Source organism: Silene latifolia, unplaced genomic scaffold, assembly GCF_048544455.1.
Source record: "Silene latifolia isolate original U9 population unplaced genomic scaffold, ASM4854445v1 scaffold_159, whole genome shotgun sequence".
Taxonomy (NCBI): Eukaryota; Viridiplantae; Streptophyta; class Magnoliopsida; order Caryophyllales; family Caryophyllaceae; genus Silene; species Silene latifolia.
This window is the reverse complement of record NW_027413143.1, coordinates 306921-322029: the sequence shown is the minus strand read 5'-3', so window position 1 is coordinate 322029 and position 15109 is coordinate 306921. Positions and strand designations below refer to the sequence as shown.

At 34.7% G+C, this 15109-nt stretch overlaps 1 pseudogene; it reads left to right on the top strand.

The window, feature by feature from the left end:
* Positions 1 to 1737: 1737 nt before the first annotated feature.
* Positions 1738 to 8968, top strand: LOC141637981 (two-component response regulator ORR22-like; annotated as a pseudogene).
* Positions 8969 to 15109: the final 6141 nt, after the last annotated feature.

Sequence of the window (15109 nt, the reverse complement as noted above, 5' to 3'; positions counted from 1 at the left end):
ATAAGGAAAATTCTATTTTAAAATTCCGTGGTGCATGTGCAATTGCCTTTTCTAAACTAAAGAGATTAATATCAATTTCCATACTCTTTAAAAAACCCAAACTTGGGTTACTGTTGCCAGCACAGTACTTTTGTGCTATTCTGCCCATTTTACCCTCTCCTAATTTCTTCTTCTGTCCATTTTACCCCTATCCATTCTTGCCCTGCTCTATTCCTCGTATCCTCTCTTTTTCTGTTTCCCTTTCTTTGTTTTATTTTCTTCTCTCCTGGCCAAAACAGTCTCCATAATTCCTTTTTTTTTTTCCGAGGAAGCAGCTCACCTATCAGATCGGCAACAATGGCGTTAACTATTGATGTGGATTGTTGATTTGTGAGTTAAGGACAGCAATGACGATTACGAATTGAATCCGTCTGATACAAACATGTAGCAGGTAAATTGCCTTGTTCATTCTTGTGATTTTTTTCCTTATGTTAACTGAATTATTGATTGTGAGTTAAGGACAACAATGGCGATCATGAATTGAATCCCTTTGGGTTATTGATTGTGAGTTAAATTAAATAATCTAGGGTTTAGTTTTTGGGTTGAAATTGATTGCATGCGATAATTTGGGGGTTATTTGTCTAAATTGATTACATGCAATAATTTGGGGCAATTTTAATTTCTGGGTTATTGATTGTGAGTTAAATTAAATAATTTAGGGTTTAGTTTTTGGGTTTAAATTGATTGCATGCAATAATTTGGGGTTTATTTGTCTAAATTGATTGCATGCAATAATTTGGGGCGATTTTAATTTCTGGGTTATTTTGGTACTTTGCTTTTATCTTCTTTGCTATGTGTTAAGATAGATAGAATGGTAGAGCATATTCATCTTAGTCGTCAATATGCAACGGTATTGGACTAAGCTCAGTACAATAATAGTAACCCGACTCCTAATAGTATATACTCGCTTATTTTCGGTTGTTATGTTTAATTAGGTTGATGGGGTATCTTGAAAGGTTAATTAGAGTGTATTGAGATTAGGGTTCATCTACCTTCCATCAAAATACACCGTGTAAGAAAAAAAAATAGTTTATGAGGTTTTACTAATCTTAGGGCAGTCTATGAGAAACTTCTAAATTATTAGGTGAAATATACATACTAGCATTGTGAAAGCCATTTTTTTCCATGATAGTTATTTGGTCCTGTTTTCCATCTTTGCAGTTTACAACTCGTGTCACACTTTACTCTTTGATTTAAAACACTGCTAAAACTCTGTTTAAGGCATGAACCTGTTAGCCGCCAGATTCTCTGCAGCAGGAAGGGAGCAAATGTCGAAGGTGGCCTTGGACCATTTGGATTCCTAACCCTTCCTAACCCTCGCCTCAGATGACCTAGAAGAGTACTTGGCTCATGGTTACCGAATTCGCTGTGAATACGTCCATACGAATTCGCGATTCGCTCTTATAGAATGTGTGTTATATGTATTTTCAGTAACCAACATGATAGAATTCGCTTTTAACAATTCGCGATTCGTAGGGCACCGAGCGAATTCGGTAACCATGACTTGGCTGCGTTCTTCAGGATTTTCAAGGCCACAGACAAATATGTCGTATTAATGTGCAGTGATCAAAGCAGGTCAGCTGTCATAAATGTTTACCCTCTACATATATCGACTTTCTTAAGCCTATACCAGAAAAAAGACGGGCTGAACATTCCAGGTTTTAGATATCAACTTTTGTTAAATTTTTCTCAATTTTTTTTAGGTTGAAAAATGACTGTAATTGAAAGAAGAAGAGATCAACCAAATGATGAATTTCCAATTGGTATGAGAGTTTTGGCAGTTGATGATGATCCTATTTGTCTTAAACTTCTTGAGACTCTCTTGAGAAATGGCAATATCATGGTTTGTTTTCATTTTTTTCATTTATTTTATTTTCCTTTTTTTTTTTAAATTGTTAAATTCATAAATTTTATGTATATTTAGTGTAATAAGCTTCATAAGTCTTGCTTAAGATGGGTATCCGTCTTAAATCTTATAAGTGGTGCATATAATTGATTGGCTTATTTGTTATGATGAGAATTTTTTAATTTGGGTTGATAGATTTATGTGATTTATTTTTATTAATGTAGATATTTCATGTTTTTAGTATGATCCCTTTTTTTGGACTTGGGTTGACTCGGGGAGCCAGAATTTTTCGCTACGGGGCGAAAATTTTCAGGGCGGCGAAGTACTAATGGAGTAAGGTATACTAGGAAAACATCAAAATTTTTTCATTGTTCAGAGGGGGCGAGCACCAGTCTAGATGCCACTTGAGGGTTTTCTCCTGTTAATTATGATTTGTGCTTCAATATGTCTTTTGAATGGCTTTTTTGATTGACTAAGATCATGATTGAGAAATTATGTGGGTTATTATTTGACTAAGAACCTAATGCTAATGTTACTGAACAATGTTAAGTGATTAAATTCTATTTAGTTTCTTTTACTATCTATTTTTCCTGCAATTTTTGAGAGTCTGGGATTTGTGTTTTGGACTTTTAACTGTTATTGATTAATGCATTTATTTAATTTTGACTGTATTGAGTTTAATGCTCAATTAAGATCAGGACTTATTTAGGAGGCTGACTTGGGTTTTGATGTTTTAGTTATTACTTACTACAACAAGCCAAGCCATTACAGCTCTGAAGATGCTGAGAGAAAACAAGATCAATTTCGACCTCGTCATTAGCGATGTGCACTCTATAGATGGATTTAAGCTGCTTGAGCTTGTAGGACTTGAGATGGACCTGCCTCTTATAAGTAAGCTTTAGAAACATTTGTCCTGAATTGAATTGATTCATACAATATGTTATCGTATCGTGTGCTCTCACAAGTATGAATAACCGGCTGTCTTCAATCGAGATATTAGTTTATGATACTTTATTTTCCAGTTCTTTCTGTGCGATTATACGGAGTACTCTTAATTTATTTAAGTGAGACCGTATCAACTCATGTACGCTTGCCCGATAATGGACACAATTGGACATGAGCAGGACACTTGGACACTTCAATTTAAACCAAAACCTGAAGTTTTTTCATAAGATAACCCATTCCATCATTTGGACGTGCACCTACTTGTAACCTGAGCAACATAGACTTTTGTTTTATGGTCTGAAACTCTGTAGAAGTCAAAATTTTAATGGTGAATAATTTTTCTTTTCGAATAAACACCTTTACAAAAAAATATATGATTTGTGCAGTGTTATCTGCCAATGGCGATACCGTGTTAGTGATGAAGGGGGTAACTCATGGAGCTCGTGACTACTTACTCAAACCTATTAGGTTAGAAGAACTTAAGAACATTTGGCAGCATGTCATCAGGAAAAAGAAAATTGAGCCGAGAGAGATAGGAACAGCTTTAACTGCCTAGACAAGGGTTCTGATGAAATGCATTAGCAAGGGCCAACTCTGGTCAGGATGTGAAGTTCTGCAGGAAGCGAAAAGACCAAAATATGGATGATGATGATGATGAAGAACAAGATGAAAATGACTCTGAGAATGACAATCCCTCTGCTCAAAAGAAACCTTGTGTTGTGTGATCAGTGGAGTTGCATCGCAAGTTTGTTGAAGCTGTCAATCAGCTTGGCCTTGACAGTAGGTTTTCTTTTTATTCATGTTTTCATAGAATTTAATAACTAGAGCGTGGACTTCCCTAATGAGCTATATTACCTTGACTCGTCATATTCCCTTTGCTTTTTAGTGTCCATATCTGGCGATATGATTATGGTATGACACCTGGACACTCTAAGAGAAATACACCAGATTTTTCATAAGATGGATGAGTCTGACAGTTGGACACCCATCCGTGCTGAATACTTCTTACGGAGTCGGTTTATCATAGCTAATGAGTGCTCCCTAGGACAATGGGATAGGTAGTGAGATGTAAGGGTTTAGATAAAAAAAGTCATTGAGATTTTACTCCAATTTGTCTACAAGTGTCGGAGGCAACTCGTGTTAGAGTGTCAAACATTGTTGTCCGGTGAAAAAGGTTGTCTCTTTTGTCAAGATGATATGTTAAACTGTTATGCCGTATGGTGTCGGGTTAAAGTAAAATGTACATAGATGAGAATTCCTCCTTCAGCAGGAGACTTCATTTTCATATTCTTAAGTACTAACAGTAACTACGTTATGTTTTTTAAATACAGAAGCTGTTCCTTAGAAAATACTGGAACTAATGAATGTTGAAAAACTGAGCAGTCATCTTGAGAAAAATTTTAATGACTCAGCTCACCTATCAAATCGGCAACAATGGCGTTAACTATTGAGGCGGATTGTTGATTTGTGAGTTTAGGAGGTTTTACTAATCTTAGTGCAGTCTATGAGAAAGTTCTAAATTATTAGGTGTAGTATACTGACAAGTGACTAGCATTCTGAAAGCCATATTTTTCCCTGATAGTTATTTGGTCCTGTTTTTCATCTTTGTAGTTTACAACTCGCGTTACACTTTACTCTTTGGTTGAAAACATTGCTAAAACTATGTTTCAGGCATGAACCTGTTAACCCACAGATTCTATGCAGCAGGAAGAGAGCAAATATCGAAGGTGGTCTTGTACCATTTGGATTCCTAACCCTTGCCTCAGATGACCTAGAAGAGTACACGACTGCGTTCTTCAGGATTTTCAAGGCCAAAGACAAATATGTCGTGTTAATGTGCAGTGATCAAATCAGGTCAGTTGTCATAAATGTTTACTCTCTACATATATCGATTTTTTTAAGCTTATACCAGTTAGACGGGCTGAACATTCAAGGTTTCCGGTTAACTTGTAAGGCTTCCAATTGAAAACTTTCCCTAAAGCCTTAGAATTCCACCATGTCCTACCATGAGACCATCTACTCTTATCGAGCTATTTCATTTAATGTTTTTGCACTGCACTATAGGTGGTTGTTGATAACAAATTTCTAACATCATTGCTCGATCTGTGATATTTGAGATTCGTATTATGAACCGCGTGTTTAACCGTAGATAGAAAAACAAGATAAGAGAGTGAGTAACAAACATGTGGATAATTCCATCAACTATTTTGTCCAACGTGGAACATTTACGGGGTTGGAAAGTCTCAAGCATTAGCGGAATGCTTTTAAGATGAGTGACTAAAGGGAAAGAAAAAGCGATGGTTTTTCCTTTCAAACTTTATTTCGATTTAGTTGCAATTCTTGGTTTGGGCCACCTTAAAGCGTACTACTTTTGGACTTCATCTGTCCACACCAAAAGGTTTTCCTTGGCTTTTGATTTTCTTCTTCCTAATTTTAATGTTAGAATATGCAGGTGGACTAGGATTCCCCACCTTCATGCTCTATCATACAGAACATAGACAATTGAAGGGATCAAAGGGAGTATCAGTATATCACTTGCCAAAACTATATGGACTGTGTCTCTTTGCTCGGACAACTACTTTATAGTCTATAGTTGGGTGTAAGTCGTGGCCTAATAATATTTCTTGGGATGAAATATATAAGGGACATGATTATCATCATCATTTCTGCAATTTGTAAAGAAAAAGGCAGTCGCTTTAATTTGGGTTACTATTAGTTCATTTCCACTGTTGTAATTGTATAAAGGTGTTTTTTTTGCAATGATTGTGAGTCATGTTTTGTTCTGTGGCTTAACTCTGATGCAGGATGATGCATATTCACCAGATAGTATGAATTATTACTAATATGGTTATTCTGAACCTGTTACAACACAATACTACTGTAATAGTCCGTCTTATGAGATCTTCGATCATTTGGCGGGGATTGATGAATACAGTAGAAGGGATAACGAGTTTCCTTCTACACTCACAACTGAACAGACAAGAGCAACAAATCAGCAGTCGGACATAGTGTCAAATACAAGGCATCAGAATTGTAAGTTCTTGATTCCATTTGTTTACATAATATTGAATATAGGTCATGACGGTTCCATGTTTATTGTATTATCTTTCTGCTGGTCATCCGATTGATGATTGATGTTTGAACTACAGTACCAAATTTAGCTGTCTTGGTCCACAAACTTTTTTTTAGTTCCTACCAGAGCGGTGAAAGTTTGATGACATAATATAGGAAATCAAAAAAGAATATTTAGTATAATCTTTGGACACGGGAATTTAAGATTAGTACTTCTTTCAAGTATGGTCTCTTCTTTCCATCCGAGCTTCTATCTTCTTCCAAATGTAGACATTATTTCCTTCTGTCGTGTTAAAAGTTCGACTAGACCAAGGCTGGATTGTTATTTTTGATGTAAAGATGCAATATTGGATTTTTTTTCTACTGTAGGAAGTTCTTTAATTGATGTTATATGCAGGCTAATTATTACGTTTTTGTTATCTAGCAACAAAATATGGTATTTTGGGTGGTTCATTTTGAGGGTGTTTTTTTACTCTTAGATTATGATATGGTAGTTTTAATTGTTAATTTGCAGGTTTTAAAATAGCATTTCTTAATAATTTCTGAACTCTAACAAGGAATCTGTAATTTTTGTAAGATGGAATTTACTGAGTTTATCATGAAGTTCCTAGCTGTTTGTTTGTCTTGTGATAGTAGCTGCTTCCTACATTGTCGCTCTGATCTTGATAATCTCCTTGCATTTTCTTCTTAGTGTTTGCAGAGTGTTTGAGGAATGAGTAATGAGAAATGATTAGTTCAGGGACGGAGGAGTAAGAGGTGGCAACATGTGGTTGTCATGTTTTCTGGAGATCCGCATGTCACTGCATCGAAGAGGAGTTCAGAGATGGAGGGGGAGACAGAGGAAGTGACAGATATGCGGGGCAGAGAAATTAGTTGATGATTAAAAATCTAAAGACTGCTTTTATTGCGCCTTAAGGTATCATTCTTTTTATATTTTGTTCTATTTCTCTTGCTTTGTTTGTTTATCTTACGTTGCCATTTGCAGGCGGCAATTTATGTTGAGGTTTGTAGCTGACTAAATAATTTTGGAACTAAGGCCTTGTTTTTATTTGAAATACTTCTCTATCGCCTAACTTATTGACATAAATTGCCTTTTTAGTGCAATATCATTTTGATGTGAGATGTGGTGCTATTACGAGAGTCGTATATTGGATGCACATCAGAGTTTAATATTAACATAATAAGATATGCCTTGGAAACAGCCACGAATTATTTCATTTATTTTACACCTTTCACATTCAAAATTGGTAAAATTTTAAGAAAATGATAGGAGTGAACTTCAAAGGCTTGACAAAGACAATCGCATTGATTTTTCTGAATATGTTGAAGGGCTATGTACATGATCAAGTAGATATTCTGTACTTCTGCTCCTCCCTTGCTAATTGCTATCTTGTCTCTGTTTTGTAATGACGGAATCGTCTGTTCGTATTGAGCTATGTGCTTTGCATAGGTTAGATGCATAGATGATTTCTATCAAATTTCCTCCAAGAAAGTAATAATTAATGGCCCAAGTATTTGACTACTCCTAAATTTCTTCTCTGGTGTAGTAGTATACGTAATTGCTCCATTTCTATAGTCTAATTAGATAGAATAAAGAGTATGAACGTTTTATTTTCCTAGGATGGAGGTTGGTGACTCTCTCTTAGGAAAACATGTGTGGAATCTGCATATTTGTACGGAGAGTTCGATGAACACATACAAACAATGTTATTTGCCTAAATGAGAAAGGCTGATCATGCTTCATGAATCATTGGGGAAACATGAAAAGTAATACATTGTATAAATTAGAGAGATACTAGAGTAAGTAGTTGAGCAATTTTCAAAAGTAGGGGGGAAGAAGGCAGGATGAGAAGGAGGGGAGGTGGAGGGGGAGGGTGAAGGAGGAGGCAGGAGGAAGAGGAGGGTGGTAAAGAGGTGCTAAAGATGTACTTCCTGTGTCTCAATCATTTGTTTATCTTTGAGTAAAATGCCCCTCACAAAGAGTAAAAAAAAGGTAATCAAATGAATGAGACGGAGGGAATAACTTTTAGCGTCTTTTTTAAGATAAAATAACGTAGTATGTAGCTCCTTCCCCGGTGTAACCGTAAAAGTAGAAATGTAGAGGCAACGATCCCCCCCCCCCCCAACAAAAAAAAAAAAAAGATGATATGAAGTGTAATTTTCACAGAAAAAGGAGAGAAGAATGATGAAATAGCTGAAGGTACCTTCAAACTCAACTGCCTGATTACAAAAAAAAATGTTTTCAAGTACCAGATATAGCTCTCTAATCTAGGATTCTCATGCTTATTCTCCACCATACAACATGTCGAAAGTGGAAACATAATCTATTGAATGAGACAAAACGAAATTGCTTGTGCTGCTTTTATCCTTCCTTGGATGTCTGAGAGCTCAAGTAGGTTACACCCATAAATATCACAGCTCAACAATCATTCCTTAGAATTAGCATCAGATATTCTATCCTCGGAGATGTCCTGCTCAACTGAGTAAGATTTGACGCATCTTCATTTTGTATTTGTGTTCCCTTGTTTGATTTGTAAAAAAGTTCTCTCTCTTGCCTTATGGAAAATAGTCGGCAATTATAAACTTACCCTCTGACTGTTTAACATCTTTATAATTTGATTCAAACTCTTATTTTCTATTTTTTTTTTTCACAGAACGTTTTGAGCTAAGATCACGTAAGATGGGTTTTGTTTTATTGGGGTTGGGAACAGTAACTTTTATTACAAATATGAGGCAGATGTATACTGTATAAGGATGTTCTTGAAGAATCACGACATTGAATGGTATTATATGTTTTTTACCGTTGTTATCCTCCTGCATGTTTCTCGACTTTTCCTCATGTGTTTGTCAATTATTCTCTTATGATTGTGTGTTTTTTCTTCTGAGTTGAGGTTATATTTTTCGGCTTCCTTTAAATGCAGAAAACATCAAGTCCAGCCAGGTCCTTGCATCGCCGATGCAGATGTTGAATACGCTTTCGCTAACATCAATGATGCCTTCCGCACGGTTATATTTGTGAACTTTTTCCATGGCGTGTCATTGTGGCATGAGACCAAAACTTACTAAGCGTGTTATGTATTCGTTCTGAGCATTTGTGTAGTTGTTTCGTGTTGTAATCTCGGTCTTTAAGTCTGTTTGCAAAAAAATTTGAAAAACCCACGCCTTTGTGGCTATAATTCTACTTTTTATTAAAATTAGTCGTTCACTTGTGCAACGTTATTTTGCATTAGTCATGATATTTTCAAGCATTTACGCAAGTTTTGTAATAAATACTACGTTTGTTCTACCATCTATAAATATATAATGGACCAAGCGCCTTTCTATTGATATATTACCGCCTTACTTCCGCTTAGCATTCCCCCAAATTGGGGCACCGCGCCCGGTAGGGCGCGGTGCAACAACTAGTTGGATATAAGAAACTATGAGACAAGGTCCAATTTTTTATACACACTTTTGAGCAATGTTGAGTTTTCATATACTGTGTAAAATACGTAGAAGAAAAAATAATATATACTCCCTCATATTCACTATACGTAGACACGAGTAATAAGACGGTGAATAAAATAGGAGTAAAAGGGGAGAGGAATGAATAATTATGAGTTAAGTAAGAAATTATGGGGCCAAAACATTAAGAAAATTAATAAAAGAAGAGTAAAAGAGTTGGGTGGGTTTGGTGATAAGGGAGAGGGTGAAAAAAATAAGAGTAAAAGTTTCCAAAAATAAAAAAGGAAAGAAAACCTGAATAACCCATTTTAGAAAATAGGGAAAATTATAGTGAATAGGAGGGAGTACAATTTTTCGTAAAAAGAAAATAAATAAAATAATTTAAACAAATTCAAATAAAAATAAAAGATAAAATTTATAAGTAACAACAAAGGTCTAACTCGACTATGAGCATGACTCAAATATGTCTACCTCCAATGTTAGATGGTAATTGACGTTTGTAGTGATTATATTATGAGTTGACGTATAATATTGCAATGGTGGTTTGTTGCAATCAATATCAATATCTATCTATCTATATTAATAAAGGAAGCTTTTTTCGAGCGACTATAGAGAGTCCAACTTTTATAAACTACGCTTAAATAAGATAAGATTAATATATATAATTATTATATGTGTGTTTGATTAGGAGATTATAAGTGAAGATAAGACCAACTACAATACAACCATTATACGTGATTTTGGTTATGAAATTATAAGTGGAAGATACCAACTACAATACAACTAGAACGTTTTACGTATTATATAGTTAACTATTTAAGCTTTACATTATATTAGCTTGCATGGTCTCCTAATTGAAATCTTTTCCTTCCACTGTATTTGCTTTGTTCTATATTTTTTCAACCGTATGATTTTAGTTGCTTTTACTGACATTGGTAATTTATATATAATACAGGTAAATGATAAAATGGGCTAAGAAAAATACATTGTTAAAAGTTGAAGATACAAGGAAATTCTGGTAAGATAAACACCTTATGCTTTAAATTTGTTACTTTTTCATACGATCCAAACAATTTACTCTCATCTATTACTCCCGTAAAGGGTGGTTTAAACCAAAGGTAATCTAATAATAGTGTAAATTTAAGTATGCGTGTTTCTTTTTCCATAGTTAACTTATTTACTTCGTCAAATTATGGATTTGTTTTATTGTTTATATAACAATGACGTTAATTATTGATTATTTTACAATGACAGTAATTAATTGCTTCCGAGAGGAATTAGTTATATGTAATCTAATTCGCATTGGAACTTTCTTTCATTATGGTGCTTTCTATATTTATTTTGATCAAGAGACTTTCATCGATTTCGAATCTTCGTCTTATTTAGTGTATGGATATTTGTTAGTTGTGTCTTCCGTCTTCCTGACTTTAGCTTGCTTCATTTTTTCTTCTAATGTGTCGCAGTATACACACATATCACCATGAACAGTGCTAAAAATGCAAAGATTGTGTAAAGGAAGATTTTGAACAAGATAATAAGGTGTTTACAAATTACAATATGCATATTAAAGACTTTAAGGGTCCGTTTGGATTGAAGGAATTGGAGAGAAGGGGAGGGGAGGGAAAGGGAGGGATTTAATTTCCTTTGTTTGGATAAAAAATATGGGAGAAAGGAAATGGAAGGTGAGAGAAATGAGAGAACTTATTTTCCCTCCTATAGAACAAACTATAATCTTTCCAAGGGTGGCAAGATTTGGAAAGAAAACATTATTTGGACTCTAATTATACCACTAGCATCCTTCAATTCTCCCTCCATTCTTCATCTCCCTCCTTCCTCCCCTTCCATTTCCCTTCATAATTTTTGTTATCCAAACATCCACATCCCATAAAGTGGAAAATCTTTTAATTATTATAATATATATATTTCCTAAATTATATTCAAGTGATATTTCCAATTTTTATATCAAACTTTTACATTTCATTTGGCAAAAAAATATCGTTAAAAAAATTATGAAAATAATATAATTAGCTTTGTGGAAAAAAATGTTATCATTAGAGTATAGATTTCATATTATTTGCACATATTAAAGATGGTGTACTTCTTAATACAGAAAATTGTGTACTTTTTAGTATGTTTTGTCCCACATTGGAAAATAAGTAGGAGTGGTGAATATACTACATATAAATAGTAGAATTGTCCCACATCGAAATATTAGTATAAGATGATGTGATCCTATGATTATAAATAAGAGGCATATTTGGAACTTATGTATCCACCCAAAAAATTTTGAGTCTCATAAATATTGTTTTAAAGAGATCTTAAGATTTTCTATCATTATCTACGATATGATATAAAAAATAAAGTGGAAATCGTTGCAGGGAACTACCCGGGAAAGAGTTAAGAACATGAACAAGAAAATCAAAAAATACAAAACTAAAGGTTTTACTAATGGTAGTCTCCTGATACAGTACAAAACTAAAGATTTTACTAATGGTTGTCTTCTGAATGCAGTAATAGTCGTTATATGTACGATGTAGAGGTCCCTATCTAATGATCGAGACTAAGTGGTTTTACCTTCAAAGAAAAATAATATGTTTACAATAGTAGCTTTTTAAGAAGAGACATGTATTTCTTGGCATTTCTTAAAAGAGTTTGTATTACTGTCTCTACAATAATGATTTCTAACCTAAGTTAATCTTTGAAAAATCTTTTAGTTATTATAATATATACTCTGTATTTCTTATTTTATATTCAAGTGATGTTTCTAATTTTTATATAAAAACTTTTACATTTCATTTCGCAAAATAATGTCGGTAAAAAAATTATGAAAATAATATTATTAGATTCATGGTAAGAAATGCTATCATTAGAGTATATATAGATTTCATATAATTTGCACATATTAAAGATGGTGTATTTCATAGTATGTTATATGTCCCACATTGAAAAATAATATAGGTGTGATAAATATACTACATATAAAAAATAGAATTTTCCCATATCGAAATATAGCATAAGGTGGGTGAATCTATGATTATAATTAGGAGGCATCCTTGAAACTTAGGCATCAATCCAAAATCTTTTGAGTCTCTTAAGTATTGTTTTGGAGAACTCTTAAAAGTTCATATCATTATATTTTCTACCTATAGATTTTATATGTCCCATATTGAAAAATAATGTAGGTGTGGTAAATATACTACGTTTAAATAATATAATTAGAATTGTGTTAAAAAATATTCTATCATTAGAGTATAGGTTCCTACTATTTGCACATATTTTAGTTATGATAAAAAAAATAGAAAACAAACGTCCATGGTAGCATGTGTAATCTATCAAAGAGGTTACCATGAGAAATTTTCCAATATTATAATGATATAGTTAATTAAATTTTCATTTAAAAGAGAGAGATATCCGTACCAATAAAACAATAAAGGGGGTATTATTTTTTAATTGTTATTTTATTGCCACGCCATCAAACTTAACGTCCATTTAACAGCCTTTACATTAGGGGTACCATGGGCAAAAAAATGGAACCTCAATGGTACCATAGACAGATTCTTAAAAGTAGGGGTAACATAGAAAATCTGACATAATTAAGGGGTAACACGGGAAATTTCCGTATCTAAATTATGTTAAATTTTTTTTGAAGAAAAACAACGTACAAATATTAATGGAGAGTACTTGATCATATTATTAAATTTAAATATAACTATTAGATATAATGAGTAGTAATTGTCTGTATTCGGTATTCGAGATCTGGTTGGATGTCGAACTAAGTGCAAAAAAGTTGATGTAATTCTGAGTATGTTATTTGTCCCACATTGAAAAACAATGCAGGTTTGATGAATATATATTACGTATAAATAGTAGAATTGTCCCACATCAGAAAAAAATCCAAGTTTGGTGAATATATTACTTATGAATAGTAGAATTGTCCCACATCGAAAGATTAGTATAAGATGGGTGATTATATGATTATAAATAAGAGTTAACCCACGTATATATTAATCTTTTATTTTTTTTAAAGAGATATTTTAATAATATGTAAACTAATCATTAGACATAGAATGTAAACATTAAACCCTTACAACGTTTTTTTTTTTTTTTGCATTATAAATAAGTTAATTACCCTGTTGCAACGCACGGGCATTCAAACTAGTATAGTAAATAGGAGGGAGTATGTTTTACGTCTGTTCCGGGTGTAATTCCAGAGCAGTTATATGTTACCACCCGTGCTTGTAGAATGACGTCTTTAGTTGAATCCTCCTTGCGGTTTCCTGAAACGATGAACAAACTGAGGGCTCGGCTTTGGACCGAGCGAACTCACTCCGACGCTCAAGTCAGTAACTTAGAGAGGTAAGTGGTTGTTACTTGGCAAAGTACGTATTGTAGAGAGATAGGGAAGATATTACCAGATGAATAGTGATTCTTAGGTTAAATTGTGGATACTTTCCTCAATGATAGTTAAGGAGTATTTATAGACTTTCACCTTTTGTCACGTAGTGGCCAAGTGGCCAAGTGGCTAGCAGGTGGAAAGACTGATCTACCCCTCGGCCGCGGGACCTATGGCAGGCCGGCGGGCCCTGTTGACTCGCCGCCGAGGGGTCTTGGATATGAGTTCGCGTACGTGTGCCCCGGCTGGCTGGTTGCCCGGCCGGACCCATCTGACAGTAAGCCGAGGCCTCGTCGGATTAAATTGTCTAAGCCGTTGACCTTGTGGATTTCTTTGACCTTGCTCAATATGTTGACTTGGTCAGCGGGTGCAGAATATGCCCCATCAATTTGCCCCCAGCGTAGTCTATGCCGTGGTATGGGCTCCGATGTATGCTGAGCGTATATTCTGCGCAAGTGAAAATTTCTGCCCCGGCTTCTTTTTCCCCGGCATGGCTCTGCTTAGGCCGTACCATATTGTGGACAGCGGGCCGCCCACGGGGGCGCTTGGTGAGAAACGAAACAAGCGTTTGCATTTTGTATGGAGTCGCCACCAATTTTTATGGGAAATTGGAACCGTTCGAATACCTCGTGTCATGTCAAGACACAAAGTAGTGACATGAACACTAAGCAATCGTTACCCTTAGCATTCTATGTCTAGAATGACTCTCGTGGATGCCAATGAATACGGGTGCTCACGGAGATCTGGAGTAAGGGGTGAGGGTACGTATTAGGAAGCTCTTTTGATCGAACACCTAATCCCGCCCGCCTCGATAGCGGCCTCTACTAATGATTAGGGAAGTTATTCGTACTTGATATATCGTCGGCTATATGCATGCAATGCAACATCCAAGTTTTAATCCTAGCATGTGAGAATTAATACTAAGTCGGTTAACAATTAATTAGCAAACAATTGGGTCGAAGTAGGATTTAATGTTGATTTACATGTGAAACATACAAACAATAAAAGAAATACAACAATTATAAATTACAATAATGAAAATTACAATAATTACATTGGGATTAGGCGATTTATGTCGAAAATACCTTTAAAACGGATAATTTGAGAAAAAGGAATAAAGGAACAAAATTAACGAACAGGAATTAGCGTGATATTACGAATAATAGTTAATGATACGTAAGCTAAACAAACTAGGTCAAGGCAGAAACGGAGTTCAGGGACGAACTCGGCCCAGAACAAAGCGCAGAGCTGCGTCTTTTGAATAAGCGCGACGCGACGACGCGCGTCTTTCCTTGGCTCGGTCCCAGTGTGAAGCCGTATTTGCAAGCCGTTAATGTCGATTGGTGAATTAATGATTGATTAAATTATTT